Raw genomic sequence first — 15,035 nt, forward strand, 5'->3', positions numbered from 1 at the left:
CTTCTCCTACGCAGCCATGATGTTGTGATTGATGCAGAATGTGGTCTGGCATTATCTTGTTGAAAAATGCAGGGTCTTCCCTGAAAGAGATGACGTCTGGATGGGAGCATATGTTGTTCTAGAACCTGAATATATTTGTCTGCATTTATGGTGCCTTTCCAGACATGCAAGCTGCCCATGCCACACGCACTCATGCAACCCCATACCATCAGAGATGCAGGCTTCTGAACTGAGCGTTGATAACAACTTGGGTTGTCCTTGTCCTCTTTGGTCCGGATGACATGGCGTCCCACATTTCCAAAAAGAACTTTGAATCGTGACTCGTCTGACCACAGAACAGTCTTCCATTTTGCCACACTCCATTTTAAATGATCCCTGGCCCAGTGAAAACGCATGAGCTTGTGGATCTTGCTTAGAAATGGCTTCTTCTTTGCACTGTAGAGTTTCAGCTGGCAACGGCAGATGGCACGGTGGATTGTGTTCACTGACAATGGTTTCTGGAAGTATTCCTGAGCCCATTCTGTGATTTCCTTTACAGTAGCATTCCTGTTTGTGGTGCAGTGTAGTTTAAGGGCCGGAGATCACGGGCATCCAGTATGGTTTTACGGCCTTGACCCTTACGCACAGAGATTGTTCCAGATTCTCTGAATTTTCGGATGATGTTATGCACAGTTGATGATGATAGATGAAAAGTCTTTGCAATTTTTCGCTGGGTAACACCTTTCTGATATTGCTCCACTATCTTTCTGCGCAACATTGTGGGAATTGGTGATCCTCTACCCATCTTGGCTTCTGAGAGACACTGCCACTTTGAGAACCTCTTTTTATACCCAATCATGTTGCCAATTGACCTAATTAGTGTTAATTGGTCTTCCAGCTCTTCGTGATGCTCAAATTTACTTTTTACAGCCTCTTATTGCTACTTGTCCCAACTTTTTGGGGATTTGTTGACACCGTGAAAATTGGAATCAACATATTTTTCCTTTAAAATGATACATTTACTCGGATTAAACGTTTGATCTGTAATCTACGTTCTATTACAAATAAAATATTGACATTTGCCATCTCCACATCATTGCATTCAGTTTTTATTCACAATTTGTTTAGTGTCCCAACTTTTTTGGAATCCGGTTTGTATATGCTTGATAGGCTGCTTTAGAAGAAACGTGCCATTAATGACTACCTGTACGAATTCTGTGGCAGGACAGGTTCTGGGGAGCTTGTTTTTTTTTCACCGTGCCATTGGCTGCTCATGCGCGACGCATGCAGACTTCTGCGGCCATTTGATGAGATCACCAAACTGGTCAGTCGCAGCCAGGGCGCCATCAGTGACATTGTACCTTACGCCTTCTTTCTGGAGCGTGCATTGCGTCGTGTCATTGATCAAGCCGTCGAGGAACAAGAGCAAAAAGATGAGGAAGTCGCAATGCTGGATGAATTTCCAGGGGGGGGGGCTACTCCATCTGAGACAAGTCAACAACAGGAGTCTGAAGAGGAGTCAGAGGAGGATGGTGCCGGGGCGGAGGAGGAGGAAGAAAAGCATGCTTTAAACGTTTCTGGGATCCCTGGTGTTGTCCGTGGATGGGTGGAGCAGAACGAGGACGGCATTATCCTGGATGATGAGCAGGAACCAGGCCATTCCACCGCTTCCAGTTTAGTGCAAATGGGGGCCTTCATGCTCCAGTGTTTGAAGAGGGACCCCCGTATAAGGCCTCATACACACGACCGTTGTTTGGTTCCGCATCCGAACCGCCGTTTTGGCGGCTCGGATGCGGACCCATTCACTTCAATGGGGCCTCAAAAGATGCGGACAGCACTCCGTTTGCTGTCCGCATCCGTTGCTCCGTTCCGTGGCCCCACAAAAAGAATAGTCCGCACACGGGCGGCTTCCGTTTTTTTGCGGATCCGCGATTTGCGGACCGCAAAAAACGGAACGGTCGTGTGAATGAGGCCTAAAAAGCATAAAGGGCAAGGACCAGTACTGGGTGGCAATGTACTTAGACCCCCGGTACAAACACAAAATGGCGGAAATGTTACCACCATCACAGAGGGCTGTCAGAATGCAGCACTACCATGCCTTGCTTCAAGAAATGCTGCATTCTGCTTTTGCGCACGCTGTCAATGGAATTTCCACTCGGAGAGAAACAGTTGCGGGTACCAATCCAACAGCGCATGGAAGAAGAGTGCGGTTTGAAGATGTGTTGGTCACTTCAGATATGAGATCATTCTTTCAGCCAACCCATCGACAGCCGTCCTCTGGATACAGCCTCTGGGAACACCTAGACTGACAGGTGTCCGACTACATCGGGTTCATGGACGCTCTGAGAAGCGATGAACCCCTGGACTACTGGATGTGCAGGCTTGACCTGTGGCCAGAGCTGGCACAATTTGCCATGGAACTGTTGGCTTGCCTCTCGTCCAGTGTCCTGTCTGAAAGGACATTCAGCGCAGCAGGGAGGATCGTGACCGATAAGTGCACTTGCCTAGCTCACGACAGTGTGGACTACCTCACATTTCTAGAAATGAATGAGGCATGGATCTCGGAGGAATTCAACACATGTGATGAGTCGACCACGTTTAATTGAATTTCCTCATGACAGCCCACAAATATCCGCCACCAGCCAGAACAAATCATGGTCCCTGTCTTAGGTAAATACAGCGGCATCAAAGGCCTTTTATGTCCGTTGAATGCCTCATTTTTGGGGCCAGTACTGGCCAACATTTACATATTTATCCTGTGACTGCCTAATGTACCTGCCCCCACAGAATCCCAAATTATTTGCTGTCAGGTGAATGCCTATTGGCTAATTTTTGGGGCCTGTACTGGCCTACAGTTACATATTTATCCTGTGAACGCCTAATGTACCTCCAGCTACAGAATCCCAAATTCTTTGCTGTCAGGTGAACGCCTATTGGCTAATTTTTGGGGCCTGTACTGGCCTACACTTACATATTTATCCTGTGAACGACTAATGTACCTCCCAGCCACAGAATCCAAAGTTCTTAGCTGTTAAGTGAACGCTTATTGGTTAATTTTTGGGGCCTGTACTGGCCTAAAGTTACATATTTATCCTGTGAAAGCCTAATGTACCTCCAGCCACAGAATCCAAAGTTCTTTGCTGTCAGGTGAACGCCTATTGGCTAATTTTTGGGGCCTGTACTGGCCTACAGTTACATATTTATCCTGTAAGCGCCTAATGCACCTCCAGCCACAGAATCCAAAGTTCTTTGCTGTCAGGTGAACGCCTATTGGCTAATTTTTTGGGCCTGTACTGGCCGACAGTTACATATTAATCCTGTGACCGCCTAATGTACCTCCAGCCACAGAATCCAAAGTTCTTTGCTGTCAGGTGAATGCCTATTGGCTATTTTTTTGGGCCTGTACTGGCCGACAGTTACATATTTATCCTGTGACCGCCTAATGTACCTCCAGCCACAGAATCCAAAGTTCTTTGCTGTCAGGTGAATGCCTATTGGCTAATTTTTGGGGCCTGTACTGGCCGACAGTTACATTTTTATCCTGTGACCGCCTAATGTACCTCCAGCCACAGAATCCAAAGTTCTTTGCTGTCAGGTGAATGCCTATTGGCTAATTTTTGGGGCCTGTACTGGCCGACAGTTACATTTTTATCCTGTGACCGCCTAATGTCCCTCCAGCCACAGAATCCTACAAAGTTGTGTGCTGTCAGGTAAATGCCTATTGGCTAATTTTTGGGGCCTGTACTGGGGTGGCAAGTTCTCACAACAATACTTAGTGCACCAATCACATGAGACCTTATAAAATGTGAAGTTGTGTGTACCGCGAAAAAATAAATCGCATCATTAGGGATTTTCGCAATGGCGCTTTTTATAAACACTCGATCTGCATATACAGTGATTCTTATAACTTGCATGTGAAATGTAATCAAATACACTGCTTTAATGTCAAATTACTTACAGTGATCAGAAATTCTTCCTCAACGTCGCGCAAATTGTTGCCAACAATCTTTTCTGATCGCATCCACCTTCGGTCTGGTGGAAACCCAGTTGCTGTAGTAGGCCGGGCATATTTTGCGCATGCGCATAGGCAAAAATTAAATTGCAGATATTTTGCATTGAAAAAAATTATGAATGGAGATCACAAATTTGAATAATACATCTGTCACTGTCCATGTTGTGGGACTATTTGTGCACTTCTTGTAAGAATTTTGTGGCTGCAAATTTGACCTGAAGGTATTCCAGGTTCACCTGCTTTTAAATTGAACGGGGCCAGCCGCGAACCTGCTTTTTGCGAACATTTAATCGCGTTCGCGCAATTGCGTTTGTGAACCGTTCCGGCCGATGTTCGTCCATCACTATTACTGGGGAATCAGGGTTCCAGGCCGGAGAGGGAGCCTGAGAAAGGGATACTACATCCAAGGGAGGTCAATGGATGAAATTAAATGTGATCGAGCGGAAATGTGGGACAAATTATTGAAGCAGAAGCTTCCAAGTAAAGGAGGGGGCATGCGGCAATTACCCACTCCCGACTCGGGGAGGTATTGACGATAAATAATAATACAGGACTCTTAAGATGCCCTGTTATTGGAATGATAAATAAAAAAATACAGGGAATGTCACTGGGGTATTTTGTATTTGTATTTGACGGCCTCAAATGTATTATCTTTCCCAAAATGGGTGTTTTTTTAATACCAGAATATAACAGCGGTATCTAACGCTTGTATTAGCCTGTCAGAAATGCAGCAAAGGCCCGAAATTTATTATTTTGGCCAAAATGGTTGTTTTTTGAAAACAAGAATATAACAGCAGTATCTAACGCTAGTATTTGACTGTGACAAAAGCAGCAAAGGTCCCAGATGTAGGGTCTTGCAAAAAGTTTGTGTTTTTTTAAACCCAGAATATAACAGCAGTATTTAAAGTTTGTATTTGACTGTCAGAAATGCAACAAAGGCCGCAAATGTATTATCTTGCCCAAAATGGGTGTTTTTTTAATACCAGAATATAACAGCAGTATGTAACGCTTATATTGGAATGTCAGAAATGCAGCAAAGGCCGCAAATGTATTATCTTGCCCAAAATGGGTCTTTTTTTAAAACCAGAATATAAGAGCAGTATCTAACGCTTGTATTAGACTGTCAAAAATGCAGCAAAGGCCGCAAATGTATTATCTTGCCCAAAATGGGTCTTTTTTTAATACCAGAATATAACAGCAGTATCTAACGCTTGTATTTGACTGTGAAAAATGCAGCAAAGGCACCAGATGAAGGGTCTTGCAAAAAAATTGTGTTTTTTAAACCAGAGTATATGTGCAGTATTTAAAGTTTTTATTTGACTGTCACAAAAGCAACATAGGGCGCAAATTTATTATCTTGCCCAAAATTGGTGTTTTTTTAATACCAGAATATAACAGCAGTATCTATCGCTTGTATTGGACTGTCAGAAATGCAGCAAAGGCCGCAAATTTATTATCTTGCCCAAAATGGGTGTTTTTTTTAAACCAGAGTATAACAGCAGTATCTAACACTTGTATTGGACTTTCAGAAATGCAGCAAAGGCCGCAAATGTATTATCTTGCCCAAAATGGGTGTTTTTTTTTAAATACCAGAATATAACAGCAGTATGTACCGCTTGTATTGGACTGTCAGAAATGCAGCAAAGGCCGCAAATGTATTATCTTGCCCAAAATGGGTGTTTTTTTAATACCAGAATATGACAGCAGTATGTACTGCTTGTATTGGACTGTCAGAAATGCAGCAAAGGCCGCAAATTTATTATCTTGCCCAAAATGGGTGTTTTTTTGAAACCAGAATATAACAGCAGTATCTAACGCTTGTATTGGACTGTCAGAAATGCAGCAAAGGCCGCAAATGTATTATCTTGCCCAAAATGGGTGTTTTTAATACCAGAATATAACAGCGGTATATAACGTTTGCATTGGACTGTCAGAAATGCAGCAAAGGCCACAAATGTATTATCTTGCTCAAAATAGGTGTTTTTTTAAACCCAGAATATAACAGCAGTATTTAAACCTTGTATTTGACTGTGACAAATGCACATATGCTGTGCTGGTGCACTGAACTTGCATAAAATGGCCGCCGACGCCACCTAACTAACAGACGGATAAAAGTAATTTTTCTATGTCACTGAGTTCAGGGCAGGGTAAAAAAATAGCTGTAGATCGCAGAGTTAACAAGCACTTCTGATAACAGATTCTTTCCTATTCTCTCCCTCACAGCAGCAGCATCCTATCCCTACACTAGTAAGAGCAGAGTGATGTGCAGCGCTACGTGACCCCAGCTTATATAGAGGCTGGGTCACATGATGCACTGATCAATCACAGTCATGCAATTAGTAGGCATGGCTGTGATGGCTTCTAAGGGCACACGAGTTAAACGCTTGTTGATTGGCTGCTCTGCAACCTTTTAAAAAGTGCCATTGACTCGCCGAACACCGAACTAGAACCCAAACTTTTACTGAAAAGTTCGGGTTCGGGGTCCCAGGTCCAAAAATCCTAATGTTCAGTACGAACCCGAACTTTACAGTTCGGGTTCACTCAACCCTATTCAGAACAAATCAATTTTTAAAAAATTTGCTCATCTCTAGTTAACAAGGTTGAAATATTTTTTTTGGGGGGAGAGGAGGTAAATTGCTGACTAAATACCATTATTTTCTCACAGTCCAGGCAATTCTGCAGCCTGCATCATGCCACTAATGCCTTAAAGGGGTTGTCTCACTTCAGTAAGTGGCATTTATTGTGTAGAGAAAGTTAATACAAGCCCCTTACTAATTTATTGTTATTATCCATATTGCTTCCTTTGGATTCATTTTACTATCACATTATACACAGCTTGTTTCCATGGTTACAGACCACCCTGCAATCCAGCAGTGGTGGTCGTGCTTGCACAATATTGGAAAAAGCACTGGCCTATGTGCGCTCCCATGGTCCCGGCCACCAGAGTGGTTGGCGCATTTCCTATAGTGTGCAAGCACGACCACCACTGATGGATTGCAGGGTGGTATGTTACCATGGAAACAAACAGTGTATAATGTGATAGAAAAATGAATCCAGCCAGCAAAGGAAGCAATATCGATAATAACAATAACATTAGTAAGTGGCTTGTATTAAATTTCTCTGCATGATAAATGCAGCTTACTGAAGTGAGACAACCCCTTTAAGGCATTAGTGGCATGATGCAGGCTGCAGAATTGCCTGGACTGTGAGAAAATAATGGTATTTTGACAGCAATTTGCCTCCTTTCCCCCCCAAAAAAAATATTTCAATCTTGTGATGCAATTAAAAAAGTATTTCAATTTATGTGGTTTTAAATTATTAGTATCATAACTGCAAAGGTAGAATGCATGGTGGTTAGAGATGAGCAAAATATTGTAAAATTTGATTCGGCTGCTTTGCTGAATTTTGCCCCAAAATTTGTTTCATGATTAATTACTTCATCACAAAGCACATTTATTTGTAAGTAGGGGGTTTAATGACAGGAAGTGGCGATTGCGCAGCTCCCTATTATTGTACCCACAGATGCTGCGTTCATAACTGATCGGGCATCTGACATTAACATTAAAGTGTAAAATAAATAAAAAAAACATAGATTTAACGCAAGATCTTAAATCAAGATGGCCGCGGCCGGCTCTTCGCGCTCAGCTGCTGCTCCGGCTTGCATCATGCCACTTATGCCACTTGCCAGCCATCACATTCTGTACGGCTGCTGCTGCAGCCTACATCATGCCACTTGCCAACCATCATGTTCCCCAAAGACAGGACTTTCTTTTCCGTCCTGCATAACAGAAACCAGATGGATCTGTTATGCTTGGTCATAGACCTATTATGACGGATCAAAAAAGGTTTCTGTTTTGAATTCCGTCTTATGAATTCTGTTATTTTCCGTTACAAATATGTTATAACGGAAAGCAATAACGGAATTCATAATGCTGGTGTGAAACAACCCTTACCTTGACAGCTGAAGGCATCTGTGTTGGTCCCATGTTCATATGTGTCCACGTTGCTGAGAAAAATGATGCTTTAATATATGCAGATAAGACTCTAGGAGCAACAGGAGTGTTACTGTTACACCTAGAGGCTCTGCTCTCTCTGCAACTGCTGTGCGCTAACTTTGATTGGCAGAGCCGGGCAGTGAAAACATCATAATTTCTGACCCTGCCAAATAAAGTGAAGATGGTGCGGCAGTTACAGAGAAAATGGAGCCTCTAGGTGTAACGGTAACTCTCCCTTTGCTTCAAGAGGATTATTTGCATATATTAAAACATGATATTTTTAAAAAATGCGAGCACATATGAACATGGGTCCAACATAGATGCCTTAAGCCCCACTTTCATAGGTACAAATCTGCTGACATATATACACTCACCGAAAGAATTATTAGGAACACCATACTAATACGGTGTTGGACCCCCTTTTGCCTTCAGAACTGCCTTAATTCTACGTGGCATTGATTCAACAAGGTGCTGATAGCATTCTTTAGAAATGTTGGCCCATATTGATAGGATAGCATCTTGCAGTTGATGGAGATTTGAGGGATGCACATCCAGGGCACGAAGCTCCCGTTCCACCACATCCCAAAGATGCTGTATTGGGTTGAGATCTGGTGACTGTGGGGGCCATTTTAGTACAGTGAACTCATTGTCATGTTCAAGAAACCAATTTGAAATGATTCGAGCTTTGTGACATGGTGCACTATCCTGCTGGAAGTAGCCATCAGAGGATGGATACATGTTCTCATTCTGTTTACGCCAAATTCGGACTCTACCATTTGAATGTCTCAACAGAAATCGAGACTCATCAGACCAGGCAACATTTTTCCAGTCTTCAACAGTCCAATTTTGGTGAGCTCGTGCAAATTGTAGCCTCTTTTTCCTATTTGTAGTAGAGATGAGTGGTACCCGGTGGGGTCTTCTGCTGTTGTAGCCCATCCGCCTCAAGGTTGTGCGTGTTGTGGCTTCACAAATGCTTTGCTGCATACCTCGGTTGTAACGAGAGGTTATTTCAGTCAACGTTGCTCTTCTATCAGCTTGAATCAGTCGGCCCATTCTCCTCTGACCTCTAGCATCCACAAGGCATTTTTGCCCACAGGACTGCCACATACTGGATGTTTTTCCCTTTTCACACCATTCTTTGTAAACCCTAGAAATGGTTGTGCATGAAAATCCCAGTAACTGAGCAGATTGTGAAATACTCAGACCGGCCCGTCTGGCACCAACAACCATGCCACGCTCAAAATTGCTAAAATCACCTTTCTTTCCTATTCTGACATTCAGTTTGGAGTTCAGGAGATTGTCTTGACCAGGACCACACCCCTAAATGCATTGAAGCAACTGCCATGTGATTGGCTGACTAGATAATTGCATTAATGAGAAATAGAACAGGTGTTCCTAATAATTCTTTAGGTGAGTGTATATGCCCTTTAACAGACTTCATTGGATGGAGATCCCGTGCATTATTACTGAAAATGTTGTGCTGCATTAACAGCATTTATATAACAAATAACCATTAATGTTATTGCATCATGATTACCGTGCATTATAACAGAAAGCGTTGTGCTGCAATAACAAGATTTATATAGCTGTTATCTGTTAATGCATAGTATTGCATTAACATGTCCACATTATTACTGAACATGGTGTGCTGCAAAAACAACATTTATACACCAATCAACCATTAACAAATTGAATTGCGCCATGATTAACGTGCATCATAAAGGAACACGTTGTGCTGCAATAACAGCATTTATAGAGCAGATAACCATTAATGCATTGTATTGCATCATACCATGTATTATTAGTGGTTTTGTACTGTAATAACTAGATTAATATAGCAGTTTTATTGTAGGCATTGTATTATCAATGCAAATTGTCAATACCAATTCAGTGTCATTGTAGAAGAGAAAGGACATTTAAATGCACCTATTTCTTTAAATTGCAGAAAAAACACTTGCAATTTTGTTAGTATGGCATCATAAGCTGTGCACCAAACCTATGACTTTTCATTTATAGGCCTCATTATAAAATGTAAATGGCGGCATGGTAAACAAAATACCCATCCATCATCATCCAAGAGTCAGAATGTGGATAGTAGCAGTAGCAGCACCAGCCATTGGCCAGTAGTAATATTATTAAGCCACAGTTTTCCCATGCTTCCGACAGGAGGAGATTTTGGACTGGATGTCATCTCTGAGTCTGACACTGTGCCTTGGAGCCAGAGATCCCAGCATTCCTCCTTCACCCCCTACTTATAGCCCCAGAAAAGCCCTTCAGTTGCATCATCTTTGTCTTCACTGACCCCTCCTAGTGCAGTGCCTTCCTAAGAAGAAGCAACAAAATTTCCCACAATATGGAAGATAAAAGAGCCTCTCTGTTGTTGATGAGTTGTGTGAGAACAGTCATTGTTTGGACAGCCATCAGAAGGAAGTTAAGGAGGAGGTGTGGTACCCCATGCATAGATGTGGTGGTGGTAGTAGCAGTGGTACTTACAGCCGCGTTGGTGGTGGTGGGGACAATGGTACCAACAGTGGCACTCAGGGCAAACACAGAGCAGGGAATCAGGAGGGGAGCAAAGGAGCCCACAATTACATACAGTATCACAGACTGATAAAAGTGTTAGGACTCTGACGATGATTGTGTTTGTGTTTTTTGCTGCAGCTTTCGGGAAGCAGACACCTACTGCCCACATGTCTGACCAGTAGGCAACTCTCTTTCACCAGCCATGTCACTAATCTCCCATTGTCTGTGCTACCACTGGCATCCGCAGCAGTACTAGAAGATGAAACTGTAGCAGTACTAGAAGCAGCCAGTTCAGTCTCATGAACATGATGGAGCAGCTTTATGTGCCACCCAGTCTGGTCCAATTCAGGAAACATAAATGTACCATCAGAACATCTAGGCTCAGTCCTACCTGGACTCTGGCCTTTCTCCGGTGCATACCCTGTTCCTTGACTCCATGGACTTCTGGGCAGACAGATTAGAACAGTGGATGGAACTTGCCCAGTTTACTCTCTCTGTACTGTCTTGTCCAGCCTCCAGTGTCATCTCAGAGAGAGTTTTCTGTGCTGCAGATGGAGTCATCACACTCAAGCAAAGTTGTTTTATACCAGTGTATAAAACATAACTTTTGTCAAAATGAATGACACATGGATCGATGAGTATTTTCACACACCTCTGCCTGAGGTTGGTTAACAGTGATGGCCAGTTCGCAGTGTCCGCCGACGAACACATGCGATCTGCCATCTTCACTCCCAAGTCCGGCGATGCAGAGGTAAGTCCTTACCAGTGCCTGATGAAGGCTGTTCTCGGAACTGCCTGCTCCCGGTGACCGCATGTGTTTCAGAGCGGCTCGCGGCGCAGGCACAGGTAAGGACTTACCTCTGCATCGCCGGACTTGGGAGTGAAGATGGCAGATCGCATGTGTTCATCGGCGAACACTGCAAACTGGCCATCACTGTTAGTTAATAGATCTGCCATTGCTGATGGTGACTATTTATTGCTGGTCCCATTATGCCACTGCGACTGTCTGCCTGCCTACATGTTCTGTACAATATACCTCTGCTACCATCACCACAGCAGCTGCTATTCCTCACTGCTAATTCACCTACTGTTTCCAAGCTTGTTTAACTTCAGAACAAGCCACTCTTTCTTCTGATAATTGACACTTGTGTATTTATAAATACACCAAGGCCTTATGCCGCGTCAACATATAATTTTTGGACACTTAATCAGAACAAGCCACTGTTTCTTATAGCATTAACGTGTTATAAACAGTGGCAGGAATCTGGCCCGTTAAGGTATAACTTTTGAATGCTTGGTTCCAACACGCCACTGTTCTTTCAAATAACGTCATGTTTTTAAACACCATCTGCCCCCAATAAAGAAACATGTTTGGAAGGTTTCTAATTCTAATATTAAAATGCATAACAAATGTGAATGTTTAAAAACACACTGTTTGCTAACATCAACGGTGCTTTTACCCAGAGCTTTAAATGTCAGTTTCGCTCTGTTTCATTATTTGCTATTGCTGTCGCTGCGTTCAAGTGCTTAAAAAGGGTGGTAAACCTTAGTGTCATATACAAATTTTTAGGCCAAGTAGAACACATTTGATTTGTGTAGAATTGATTTGATCATTAATAACATTTTTGGAAAAATTTGATGAATCGGACACAAAACAAATTTCAAGAAGTTCACTCATCTCTACTGTAGGGCATTATGAGTAGCACAAAATATTTTTTTCAAAGCTGGTCATCTTGCACCTCTTATGGATTATCTTGAGTAAAAAGGAAAGATAAGGTAGGACACATTGCATAAAGGAGAAAGAGCAAGAGAATGAACTATAGCAGGGATGCTCAACCTGCGGCCCTCCAGCTGTTGTAAAACTACAACTCCCACCATGCCCTTCTGTAGGCTGAAAGCTGTAGGCTGTCCGGGAATGATGGGAGTTGTCGTTTTGCAACAGCTGGAGGGCCGCAGGTTGAGCATGCCTGAACTATAGCAATAGACAATTAGAAGTCATGTAATGAAGGTAGGTTCAGCAGATGCTGGAGAAGACAACTTCAACTTGGCATGTTAAAGATGATGCCATTAAAAAAGTATTTCAATTTATGTGGTTTTTAATTATTAGTATCATAGCTGCAAAGGTAGAATGCATGGTGGTTAGAGATGAGCAAAATATTGTAAAATTTGTTTCGGCTGCTTTGCTTAATTTTGCCCAAAAATTTGCTTCATGATTAATTACTTCATCACAAAGCACATTTATTTGTAAGTAGGGGGTGCAATGACAGGAAGTGGCGATTGCGCAGCTCCCTGTTATTGTACCCCACAGATGCTGCTTTCATAACTGATCGGGCATCTGACATTAACATTAAAGTGTAAAAATAAATTAAAAAAATCATAGATTTAACGCAAGATCTTCAATCAAGATGGCCGTGGCCGGCTCTTCGCGCTCAAATGGATGATGTAAGTATGATTTTTTTTTTTTTTTTTACCACCATTCAGGGATAATCAATTCCTTTCCAGCTTCGCGGCAAATCAAATTTTCCCTGAAATTCAGATCTAAGTCCACTTTGTGGACTTTGATTCACTCAACACTAACGCACATGGCTATATTATAAATAAAATACAGAGCTATAACAGGGCTCCCATTCAGGTGCATAGGATCTGTACCTCAACTATGTAGTAAAGAAAGCATACAGTATATAGAGAAGATAGATAGAGAAGATAGATAGATAGATAGATAGATAGATAGATAGATAGATAGATAGATAGATAGATAGATAGATAGATTTTTGTTTTCATTTTATTGGACATTCTTTCTACAATTAATTTTTAATGCCATTTTCTGGTGATTACTCACATTTTCATGAACGAATAATTCGAGTAGAGATACAATGCACTGTTAACAGATTTCTATTCAAATAATAAAAAATGTATTTAACTTTATAGTCCTCTGCATGGGTCATATATTTCAGTTGGAGACTACAGTATTTGAAGCCAGCTTCACTGATACTTGCATTATAATAAATCTGCATTTTGCTAGAGAAACTAATCAAATCCTAGCTGCAAACATTAAACGGCTTTCTGTCAGAGAATAAATGACATTACCTTCAGCACTGTGACAAATTAAGATAAGTGATTTTGAATCAGTAGCTAAACAGGTGGCAAATTCTTATTTACTAGACAAAAATATTATGATGCATAAATAAAATTCACGCTTTAAGCCTTCTGATCTGCTGACCATGAAACAGCAGTGCAAAATAGTTTAAAATATAATTCAAATTAAAAGCTAGAAATAACAAACAAATTTAATGGAGTGTGGAAAAACATGGTGAGGGATTACACACAGAAGGATCATAGATATTCTAGTTTCAGCAGAACACTAAATATTTCACTAAAATAGTTCATTTTAATATTAGATTTCCTACAGTACCTTTAGAAACTATGCATAAACTTACATTTTGGGGTGATAGCAGAGCTATTAAAGTGGGGCACATTATCATTGTGAATTATTTATAATAGAAAATAAATAATGCCAGCCAGGGCTGGCGCCACTTGTAAGGGGCCTAGGCAGCTGCGGTTTAAAAAAAAAAGCGTTGGTTAAGTGGCGGCGGGCCCTCCCCCGCACTGGGCGGCTGCCGCACTGCCCGGGCTGGCATGTCTATGATTGTGCACCGCCCGGGCGCAGCCTGAAGAGAGGGACTGACAGGAGGGAAGCGCCTCTAATGTAGTGTGGCCGAGCTCTGTTCGGTCCGCGGTACAGGAGTTTTGTTTTCTGTACCCGGCCGGACTGACAGGAAGTGCTCACTTAGTGTGCACTTCCTTTCAGTCCGGCCGGGTACAGGAAACAAATGCTCCTGTACCGCGGACCTAACAGAGCTTGGCCACGCTACACTAGAGGTGGGGGGGAATAAGAGTGACAAGGGAGGGGGGGAGGAAATGAGAGAGACAAGGGAGTGGGGGGGAAATAGAGTGACAAGGGAGGGGGGAATGAGAGTGACAAATGGGGGGAAATGAGAGTGACAAGGGAGGGGGGAGGGGAGGAAATGAGAGTGACAAGGGAGTAGGGGGGAAATGAGAGTGACAAGGGAGGGGGGGAATGAGAGTGACAAAGGGGGGAAATGAGAGTGACAAGGGAGGGGGAAGGGAGGAAATGAGAGTGACAAGGGAGTAGGGGGGAAATGAGAGTGACAAGGGAGGGGGGAATGAGAGTGACAAAGGAGAAGGGAATGAGAGTGACAAGGGAGGGGGGAATGAGAGTGACAAGGGGGGGTAATGAGAGTGACAAGGGAGGGGGGAAATGAGAGTGACAAGGGAGGGGGAGAAGAGAGTGACAAGGGAGTGGGGGGAGGAAATGAGTGACAAGGGAGTGGAGGGGGAAATGAGAGTGACAAGGGAGTGGGGGAGGGGAAATGAGAGTGACAAAGGGGGGAGGAAATGAGAGTGACAAGGGAGTGGGGGGAGGAAATGAGAGTGACAAGGGAGTGGGGGGGTGAGAGTGACAAGGGGGGAATGAGAGTGACAAGGGGGGAATGAGAGTGACAAGG

This window comes from Bufo bufo, chromosome 5 (genome assembly GCF_905171765.1).
Source record: "Bufo bufo chromosome 5, aBufBuf1.1, whole genome shotgun sequence".
Lineage (NCBI taxonomy): Eukaryota > Metazoa > Chordata > Amphibia > Anura > Bufonidae > Bufo > Bufo bufo.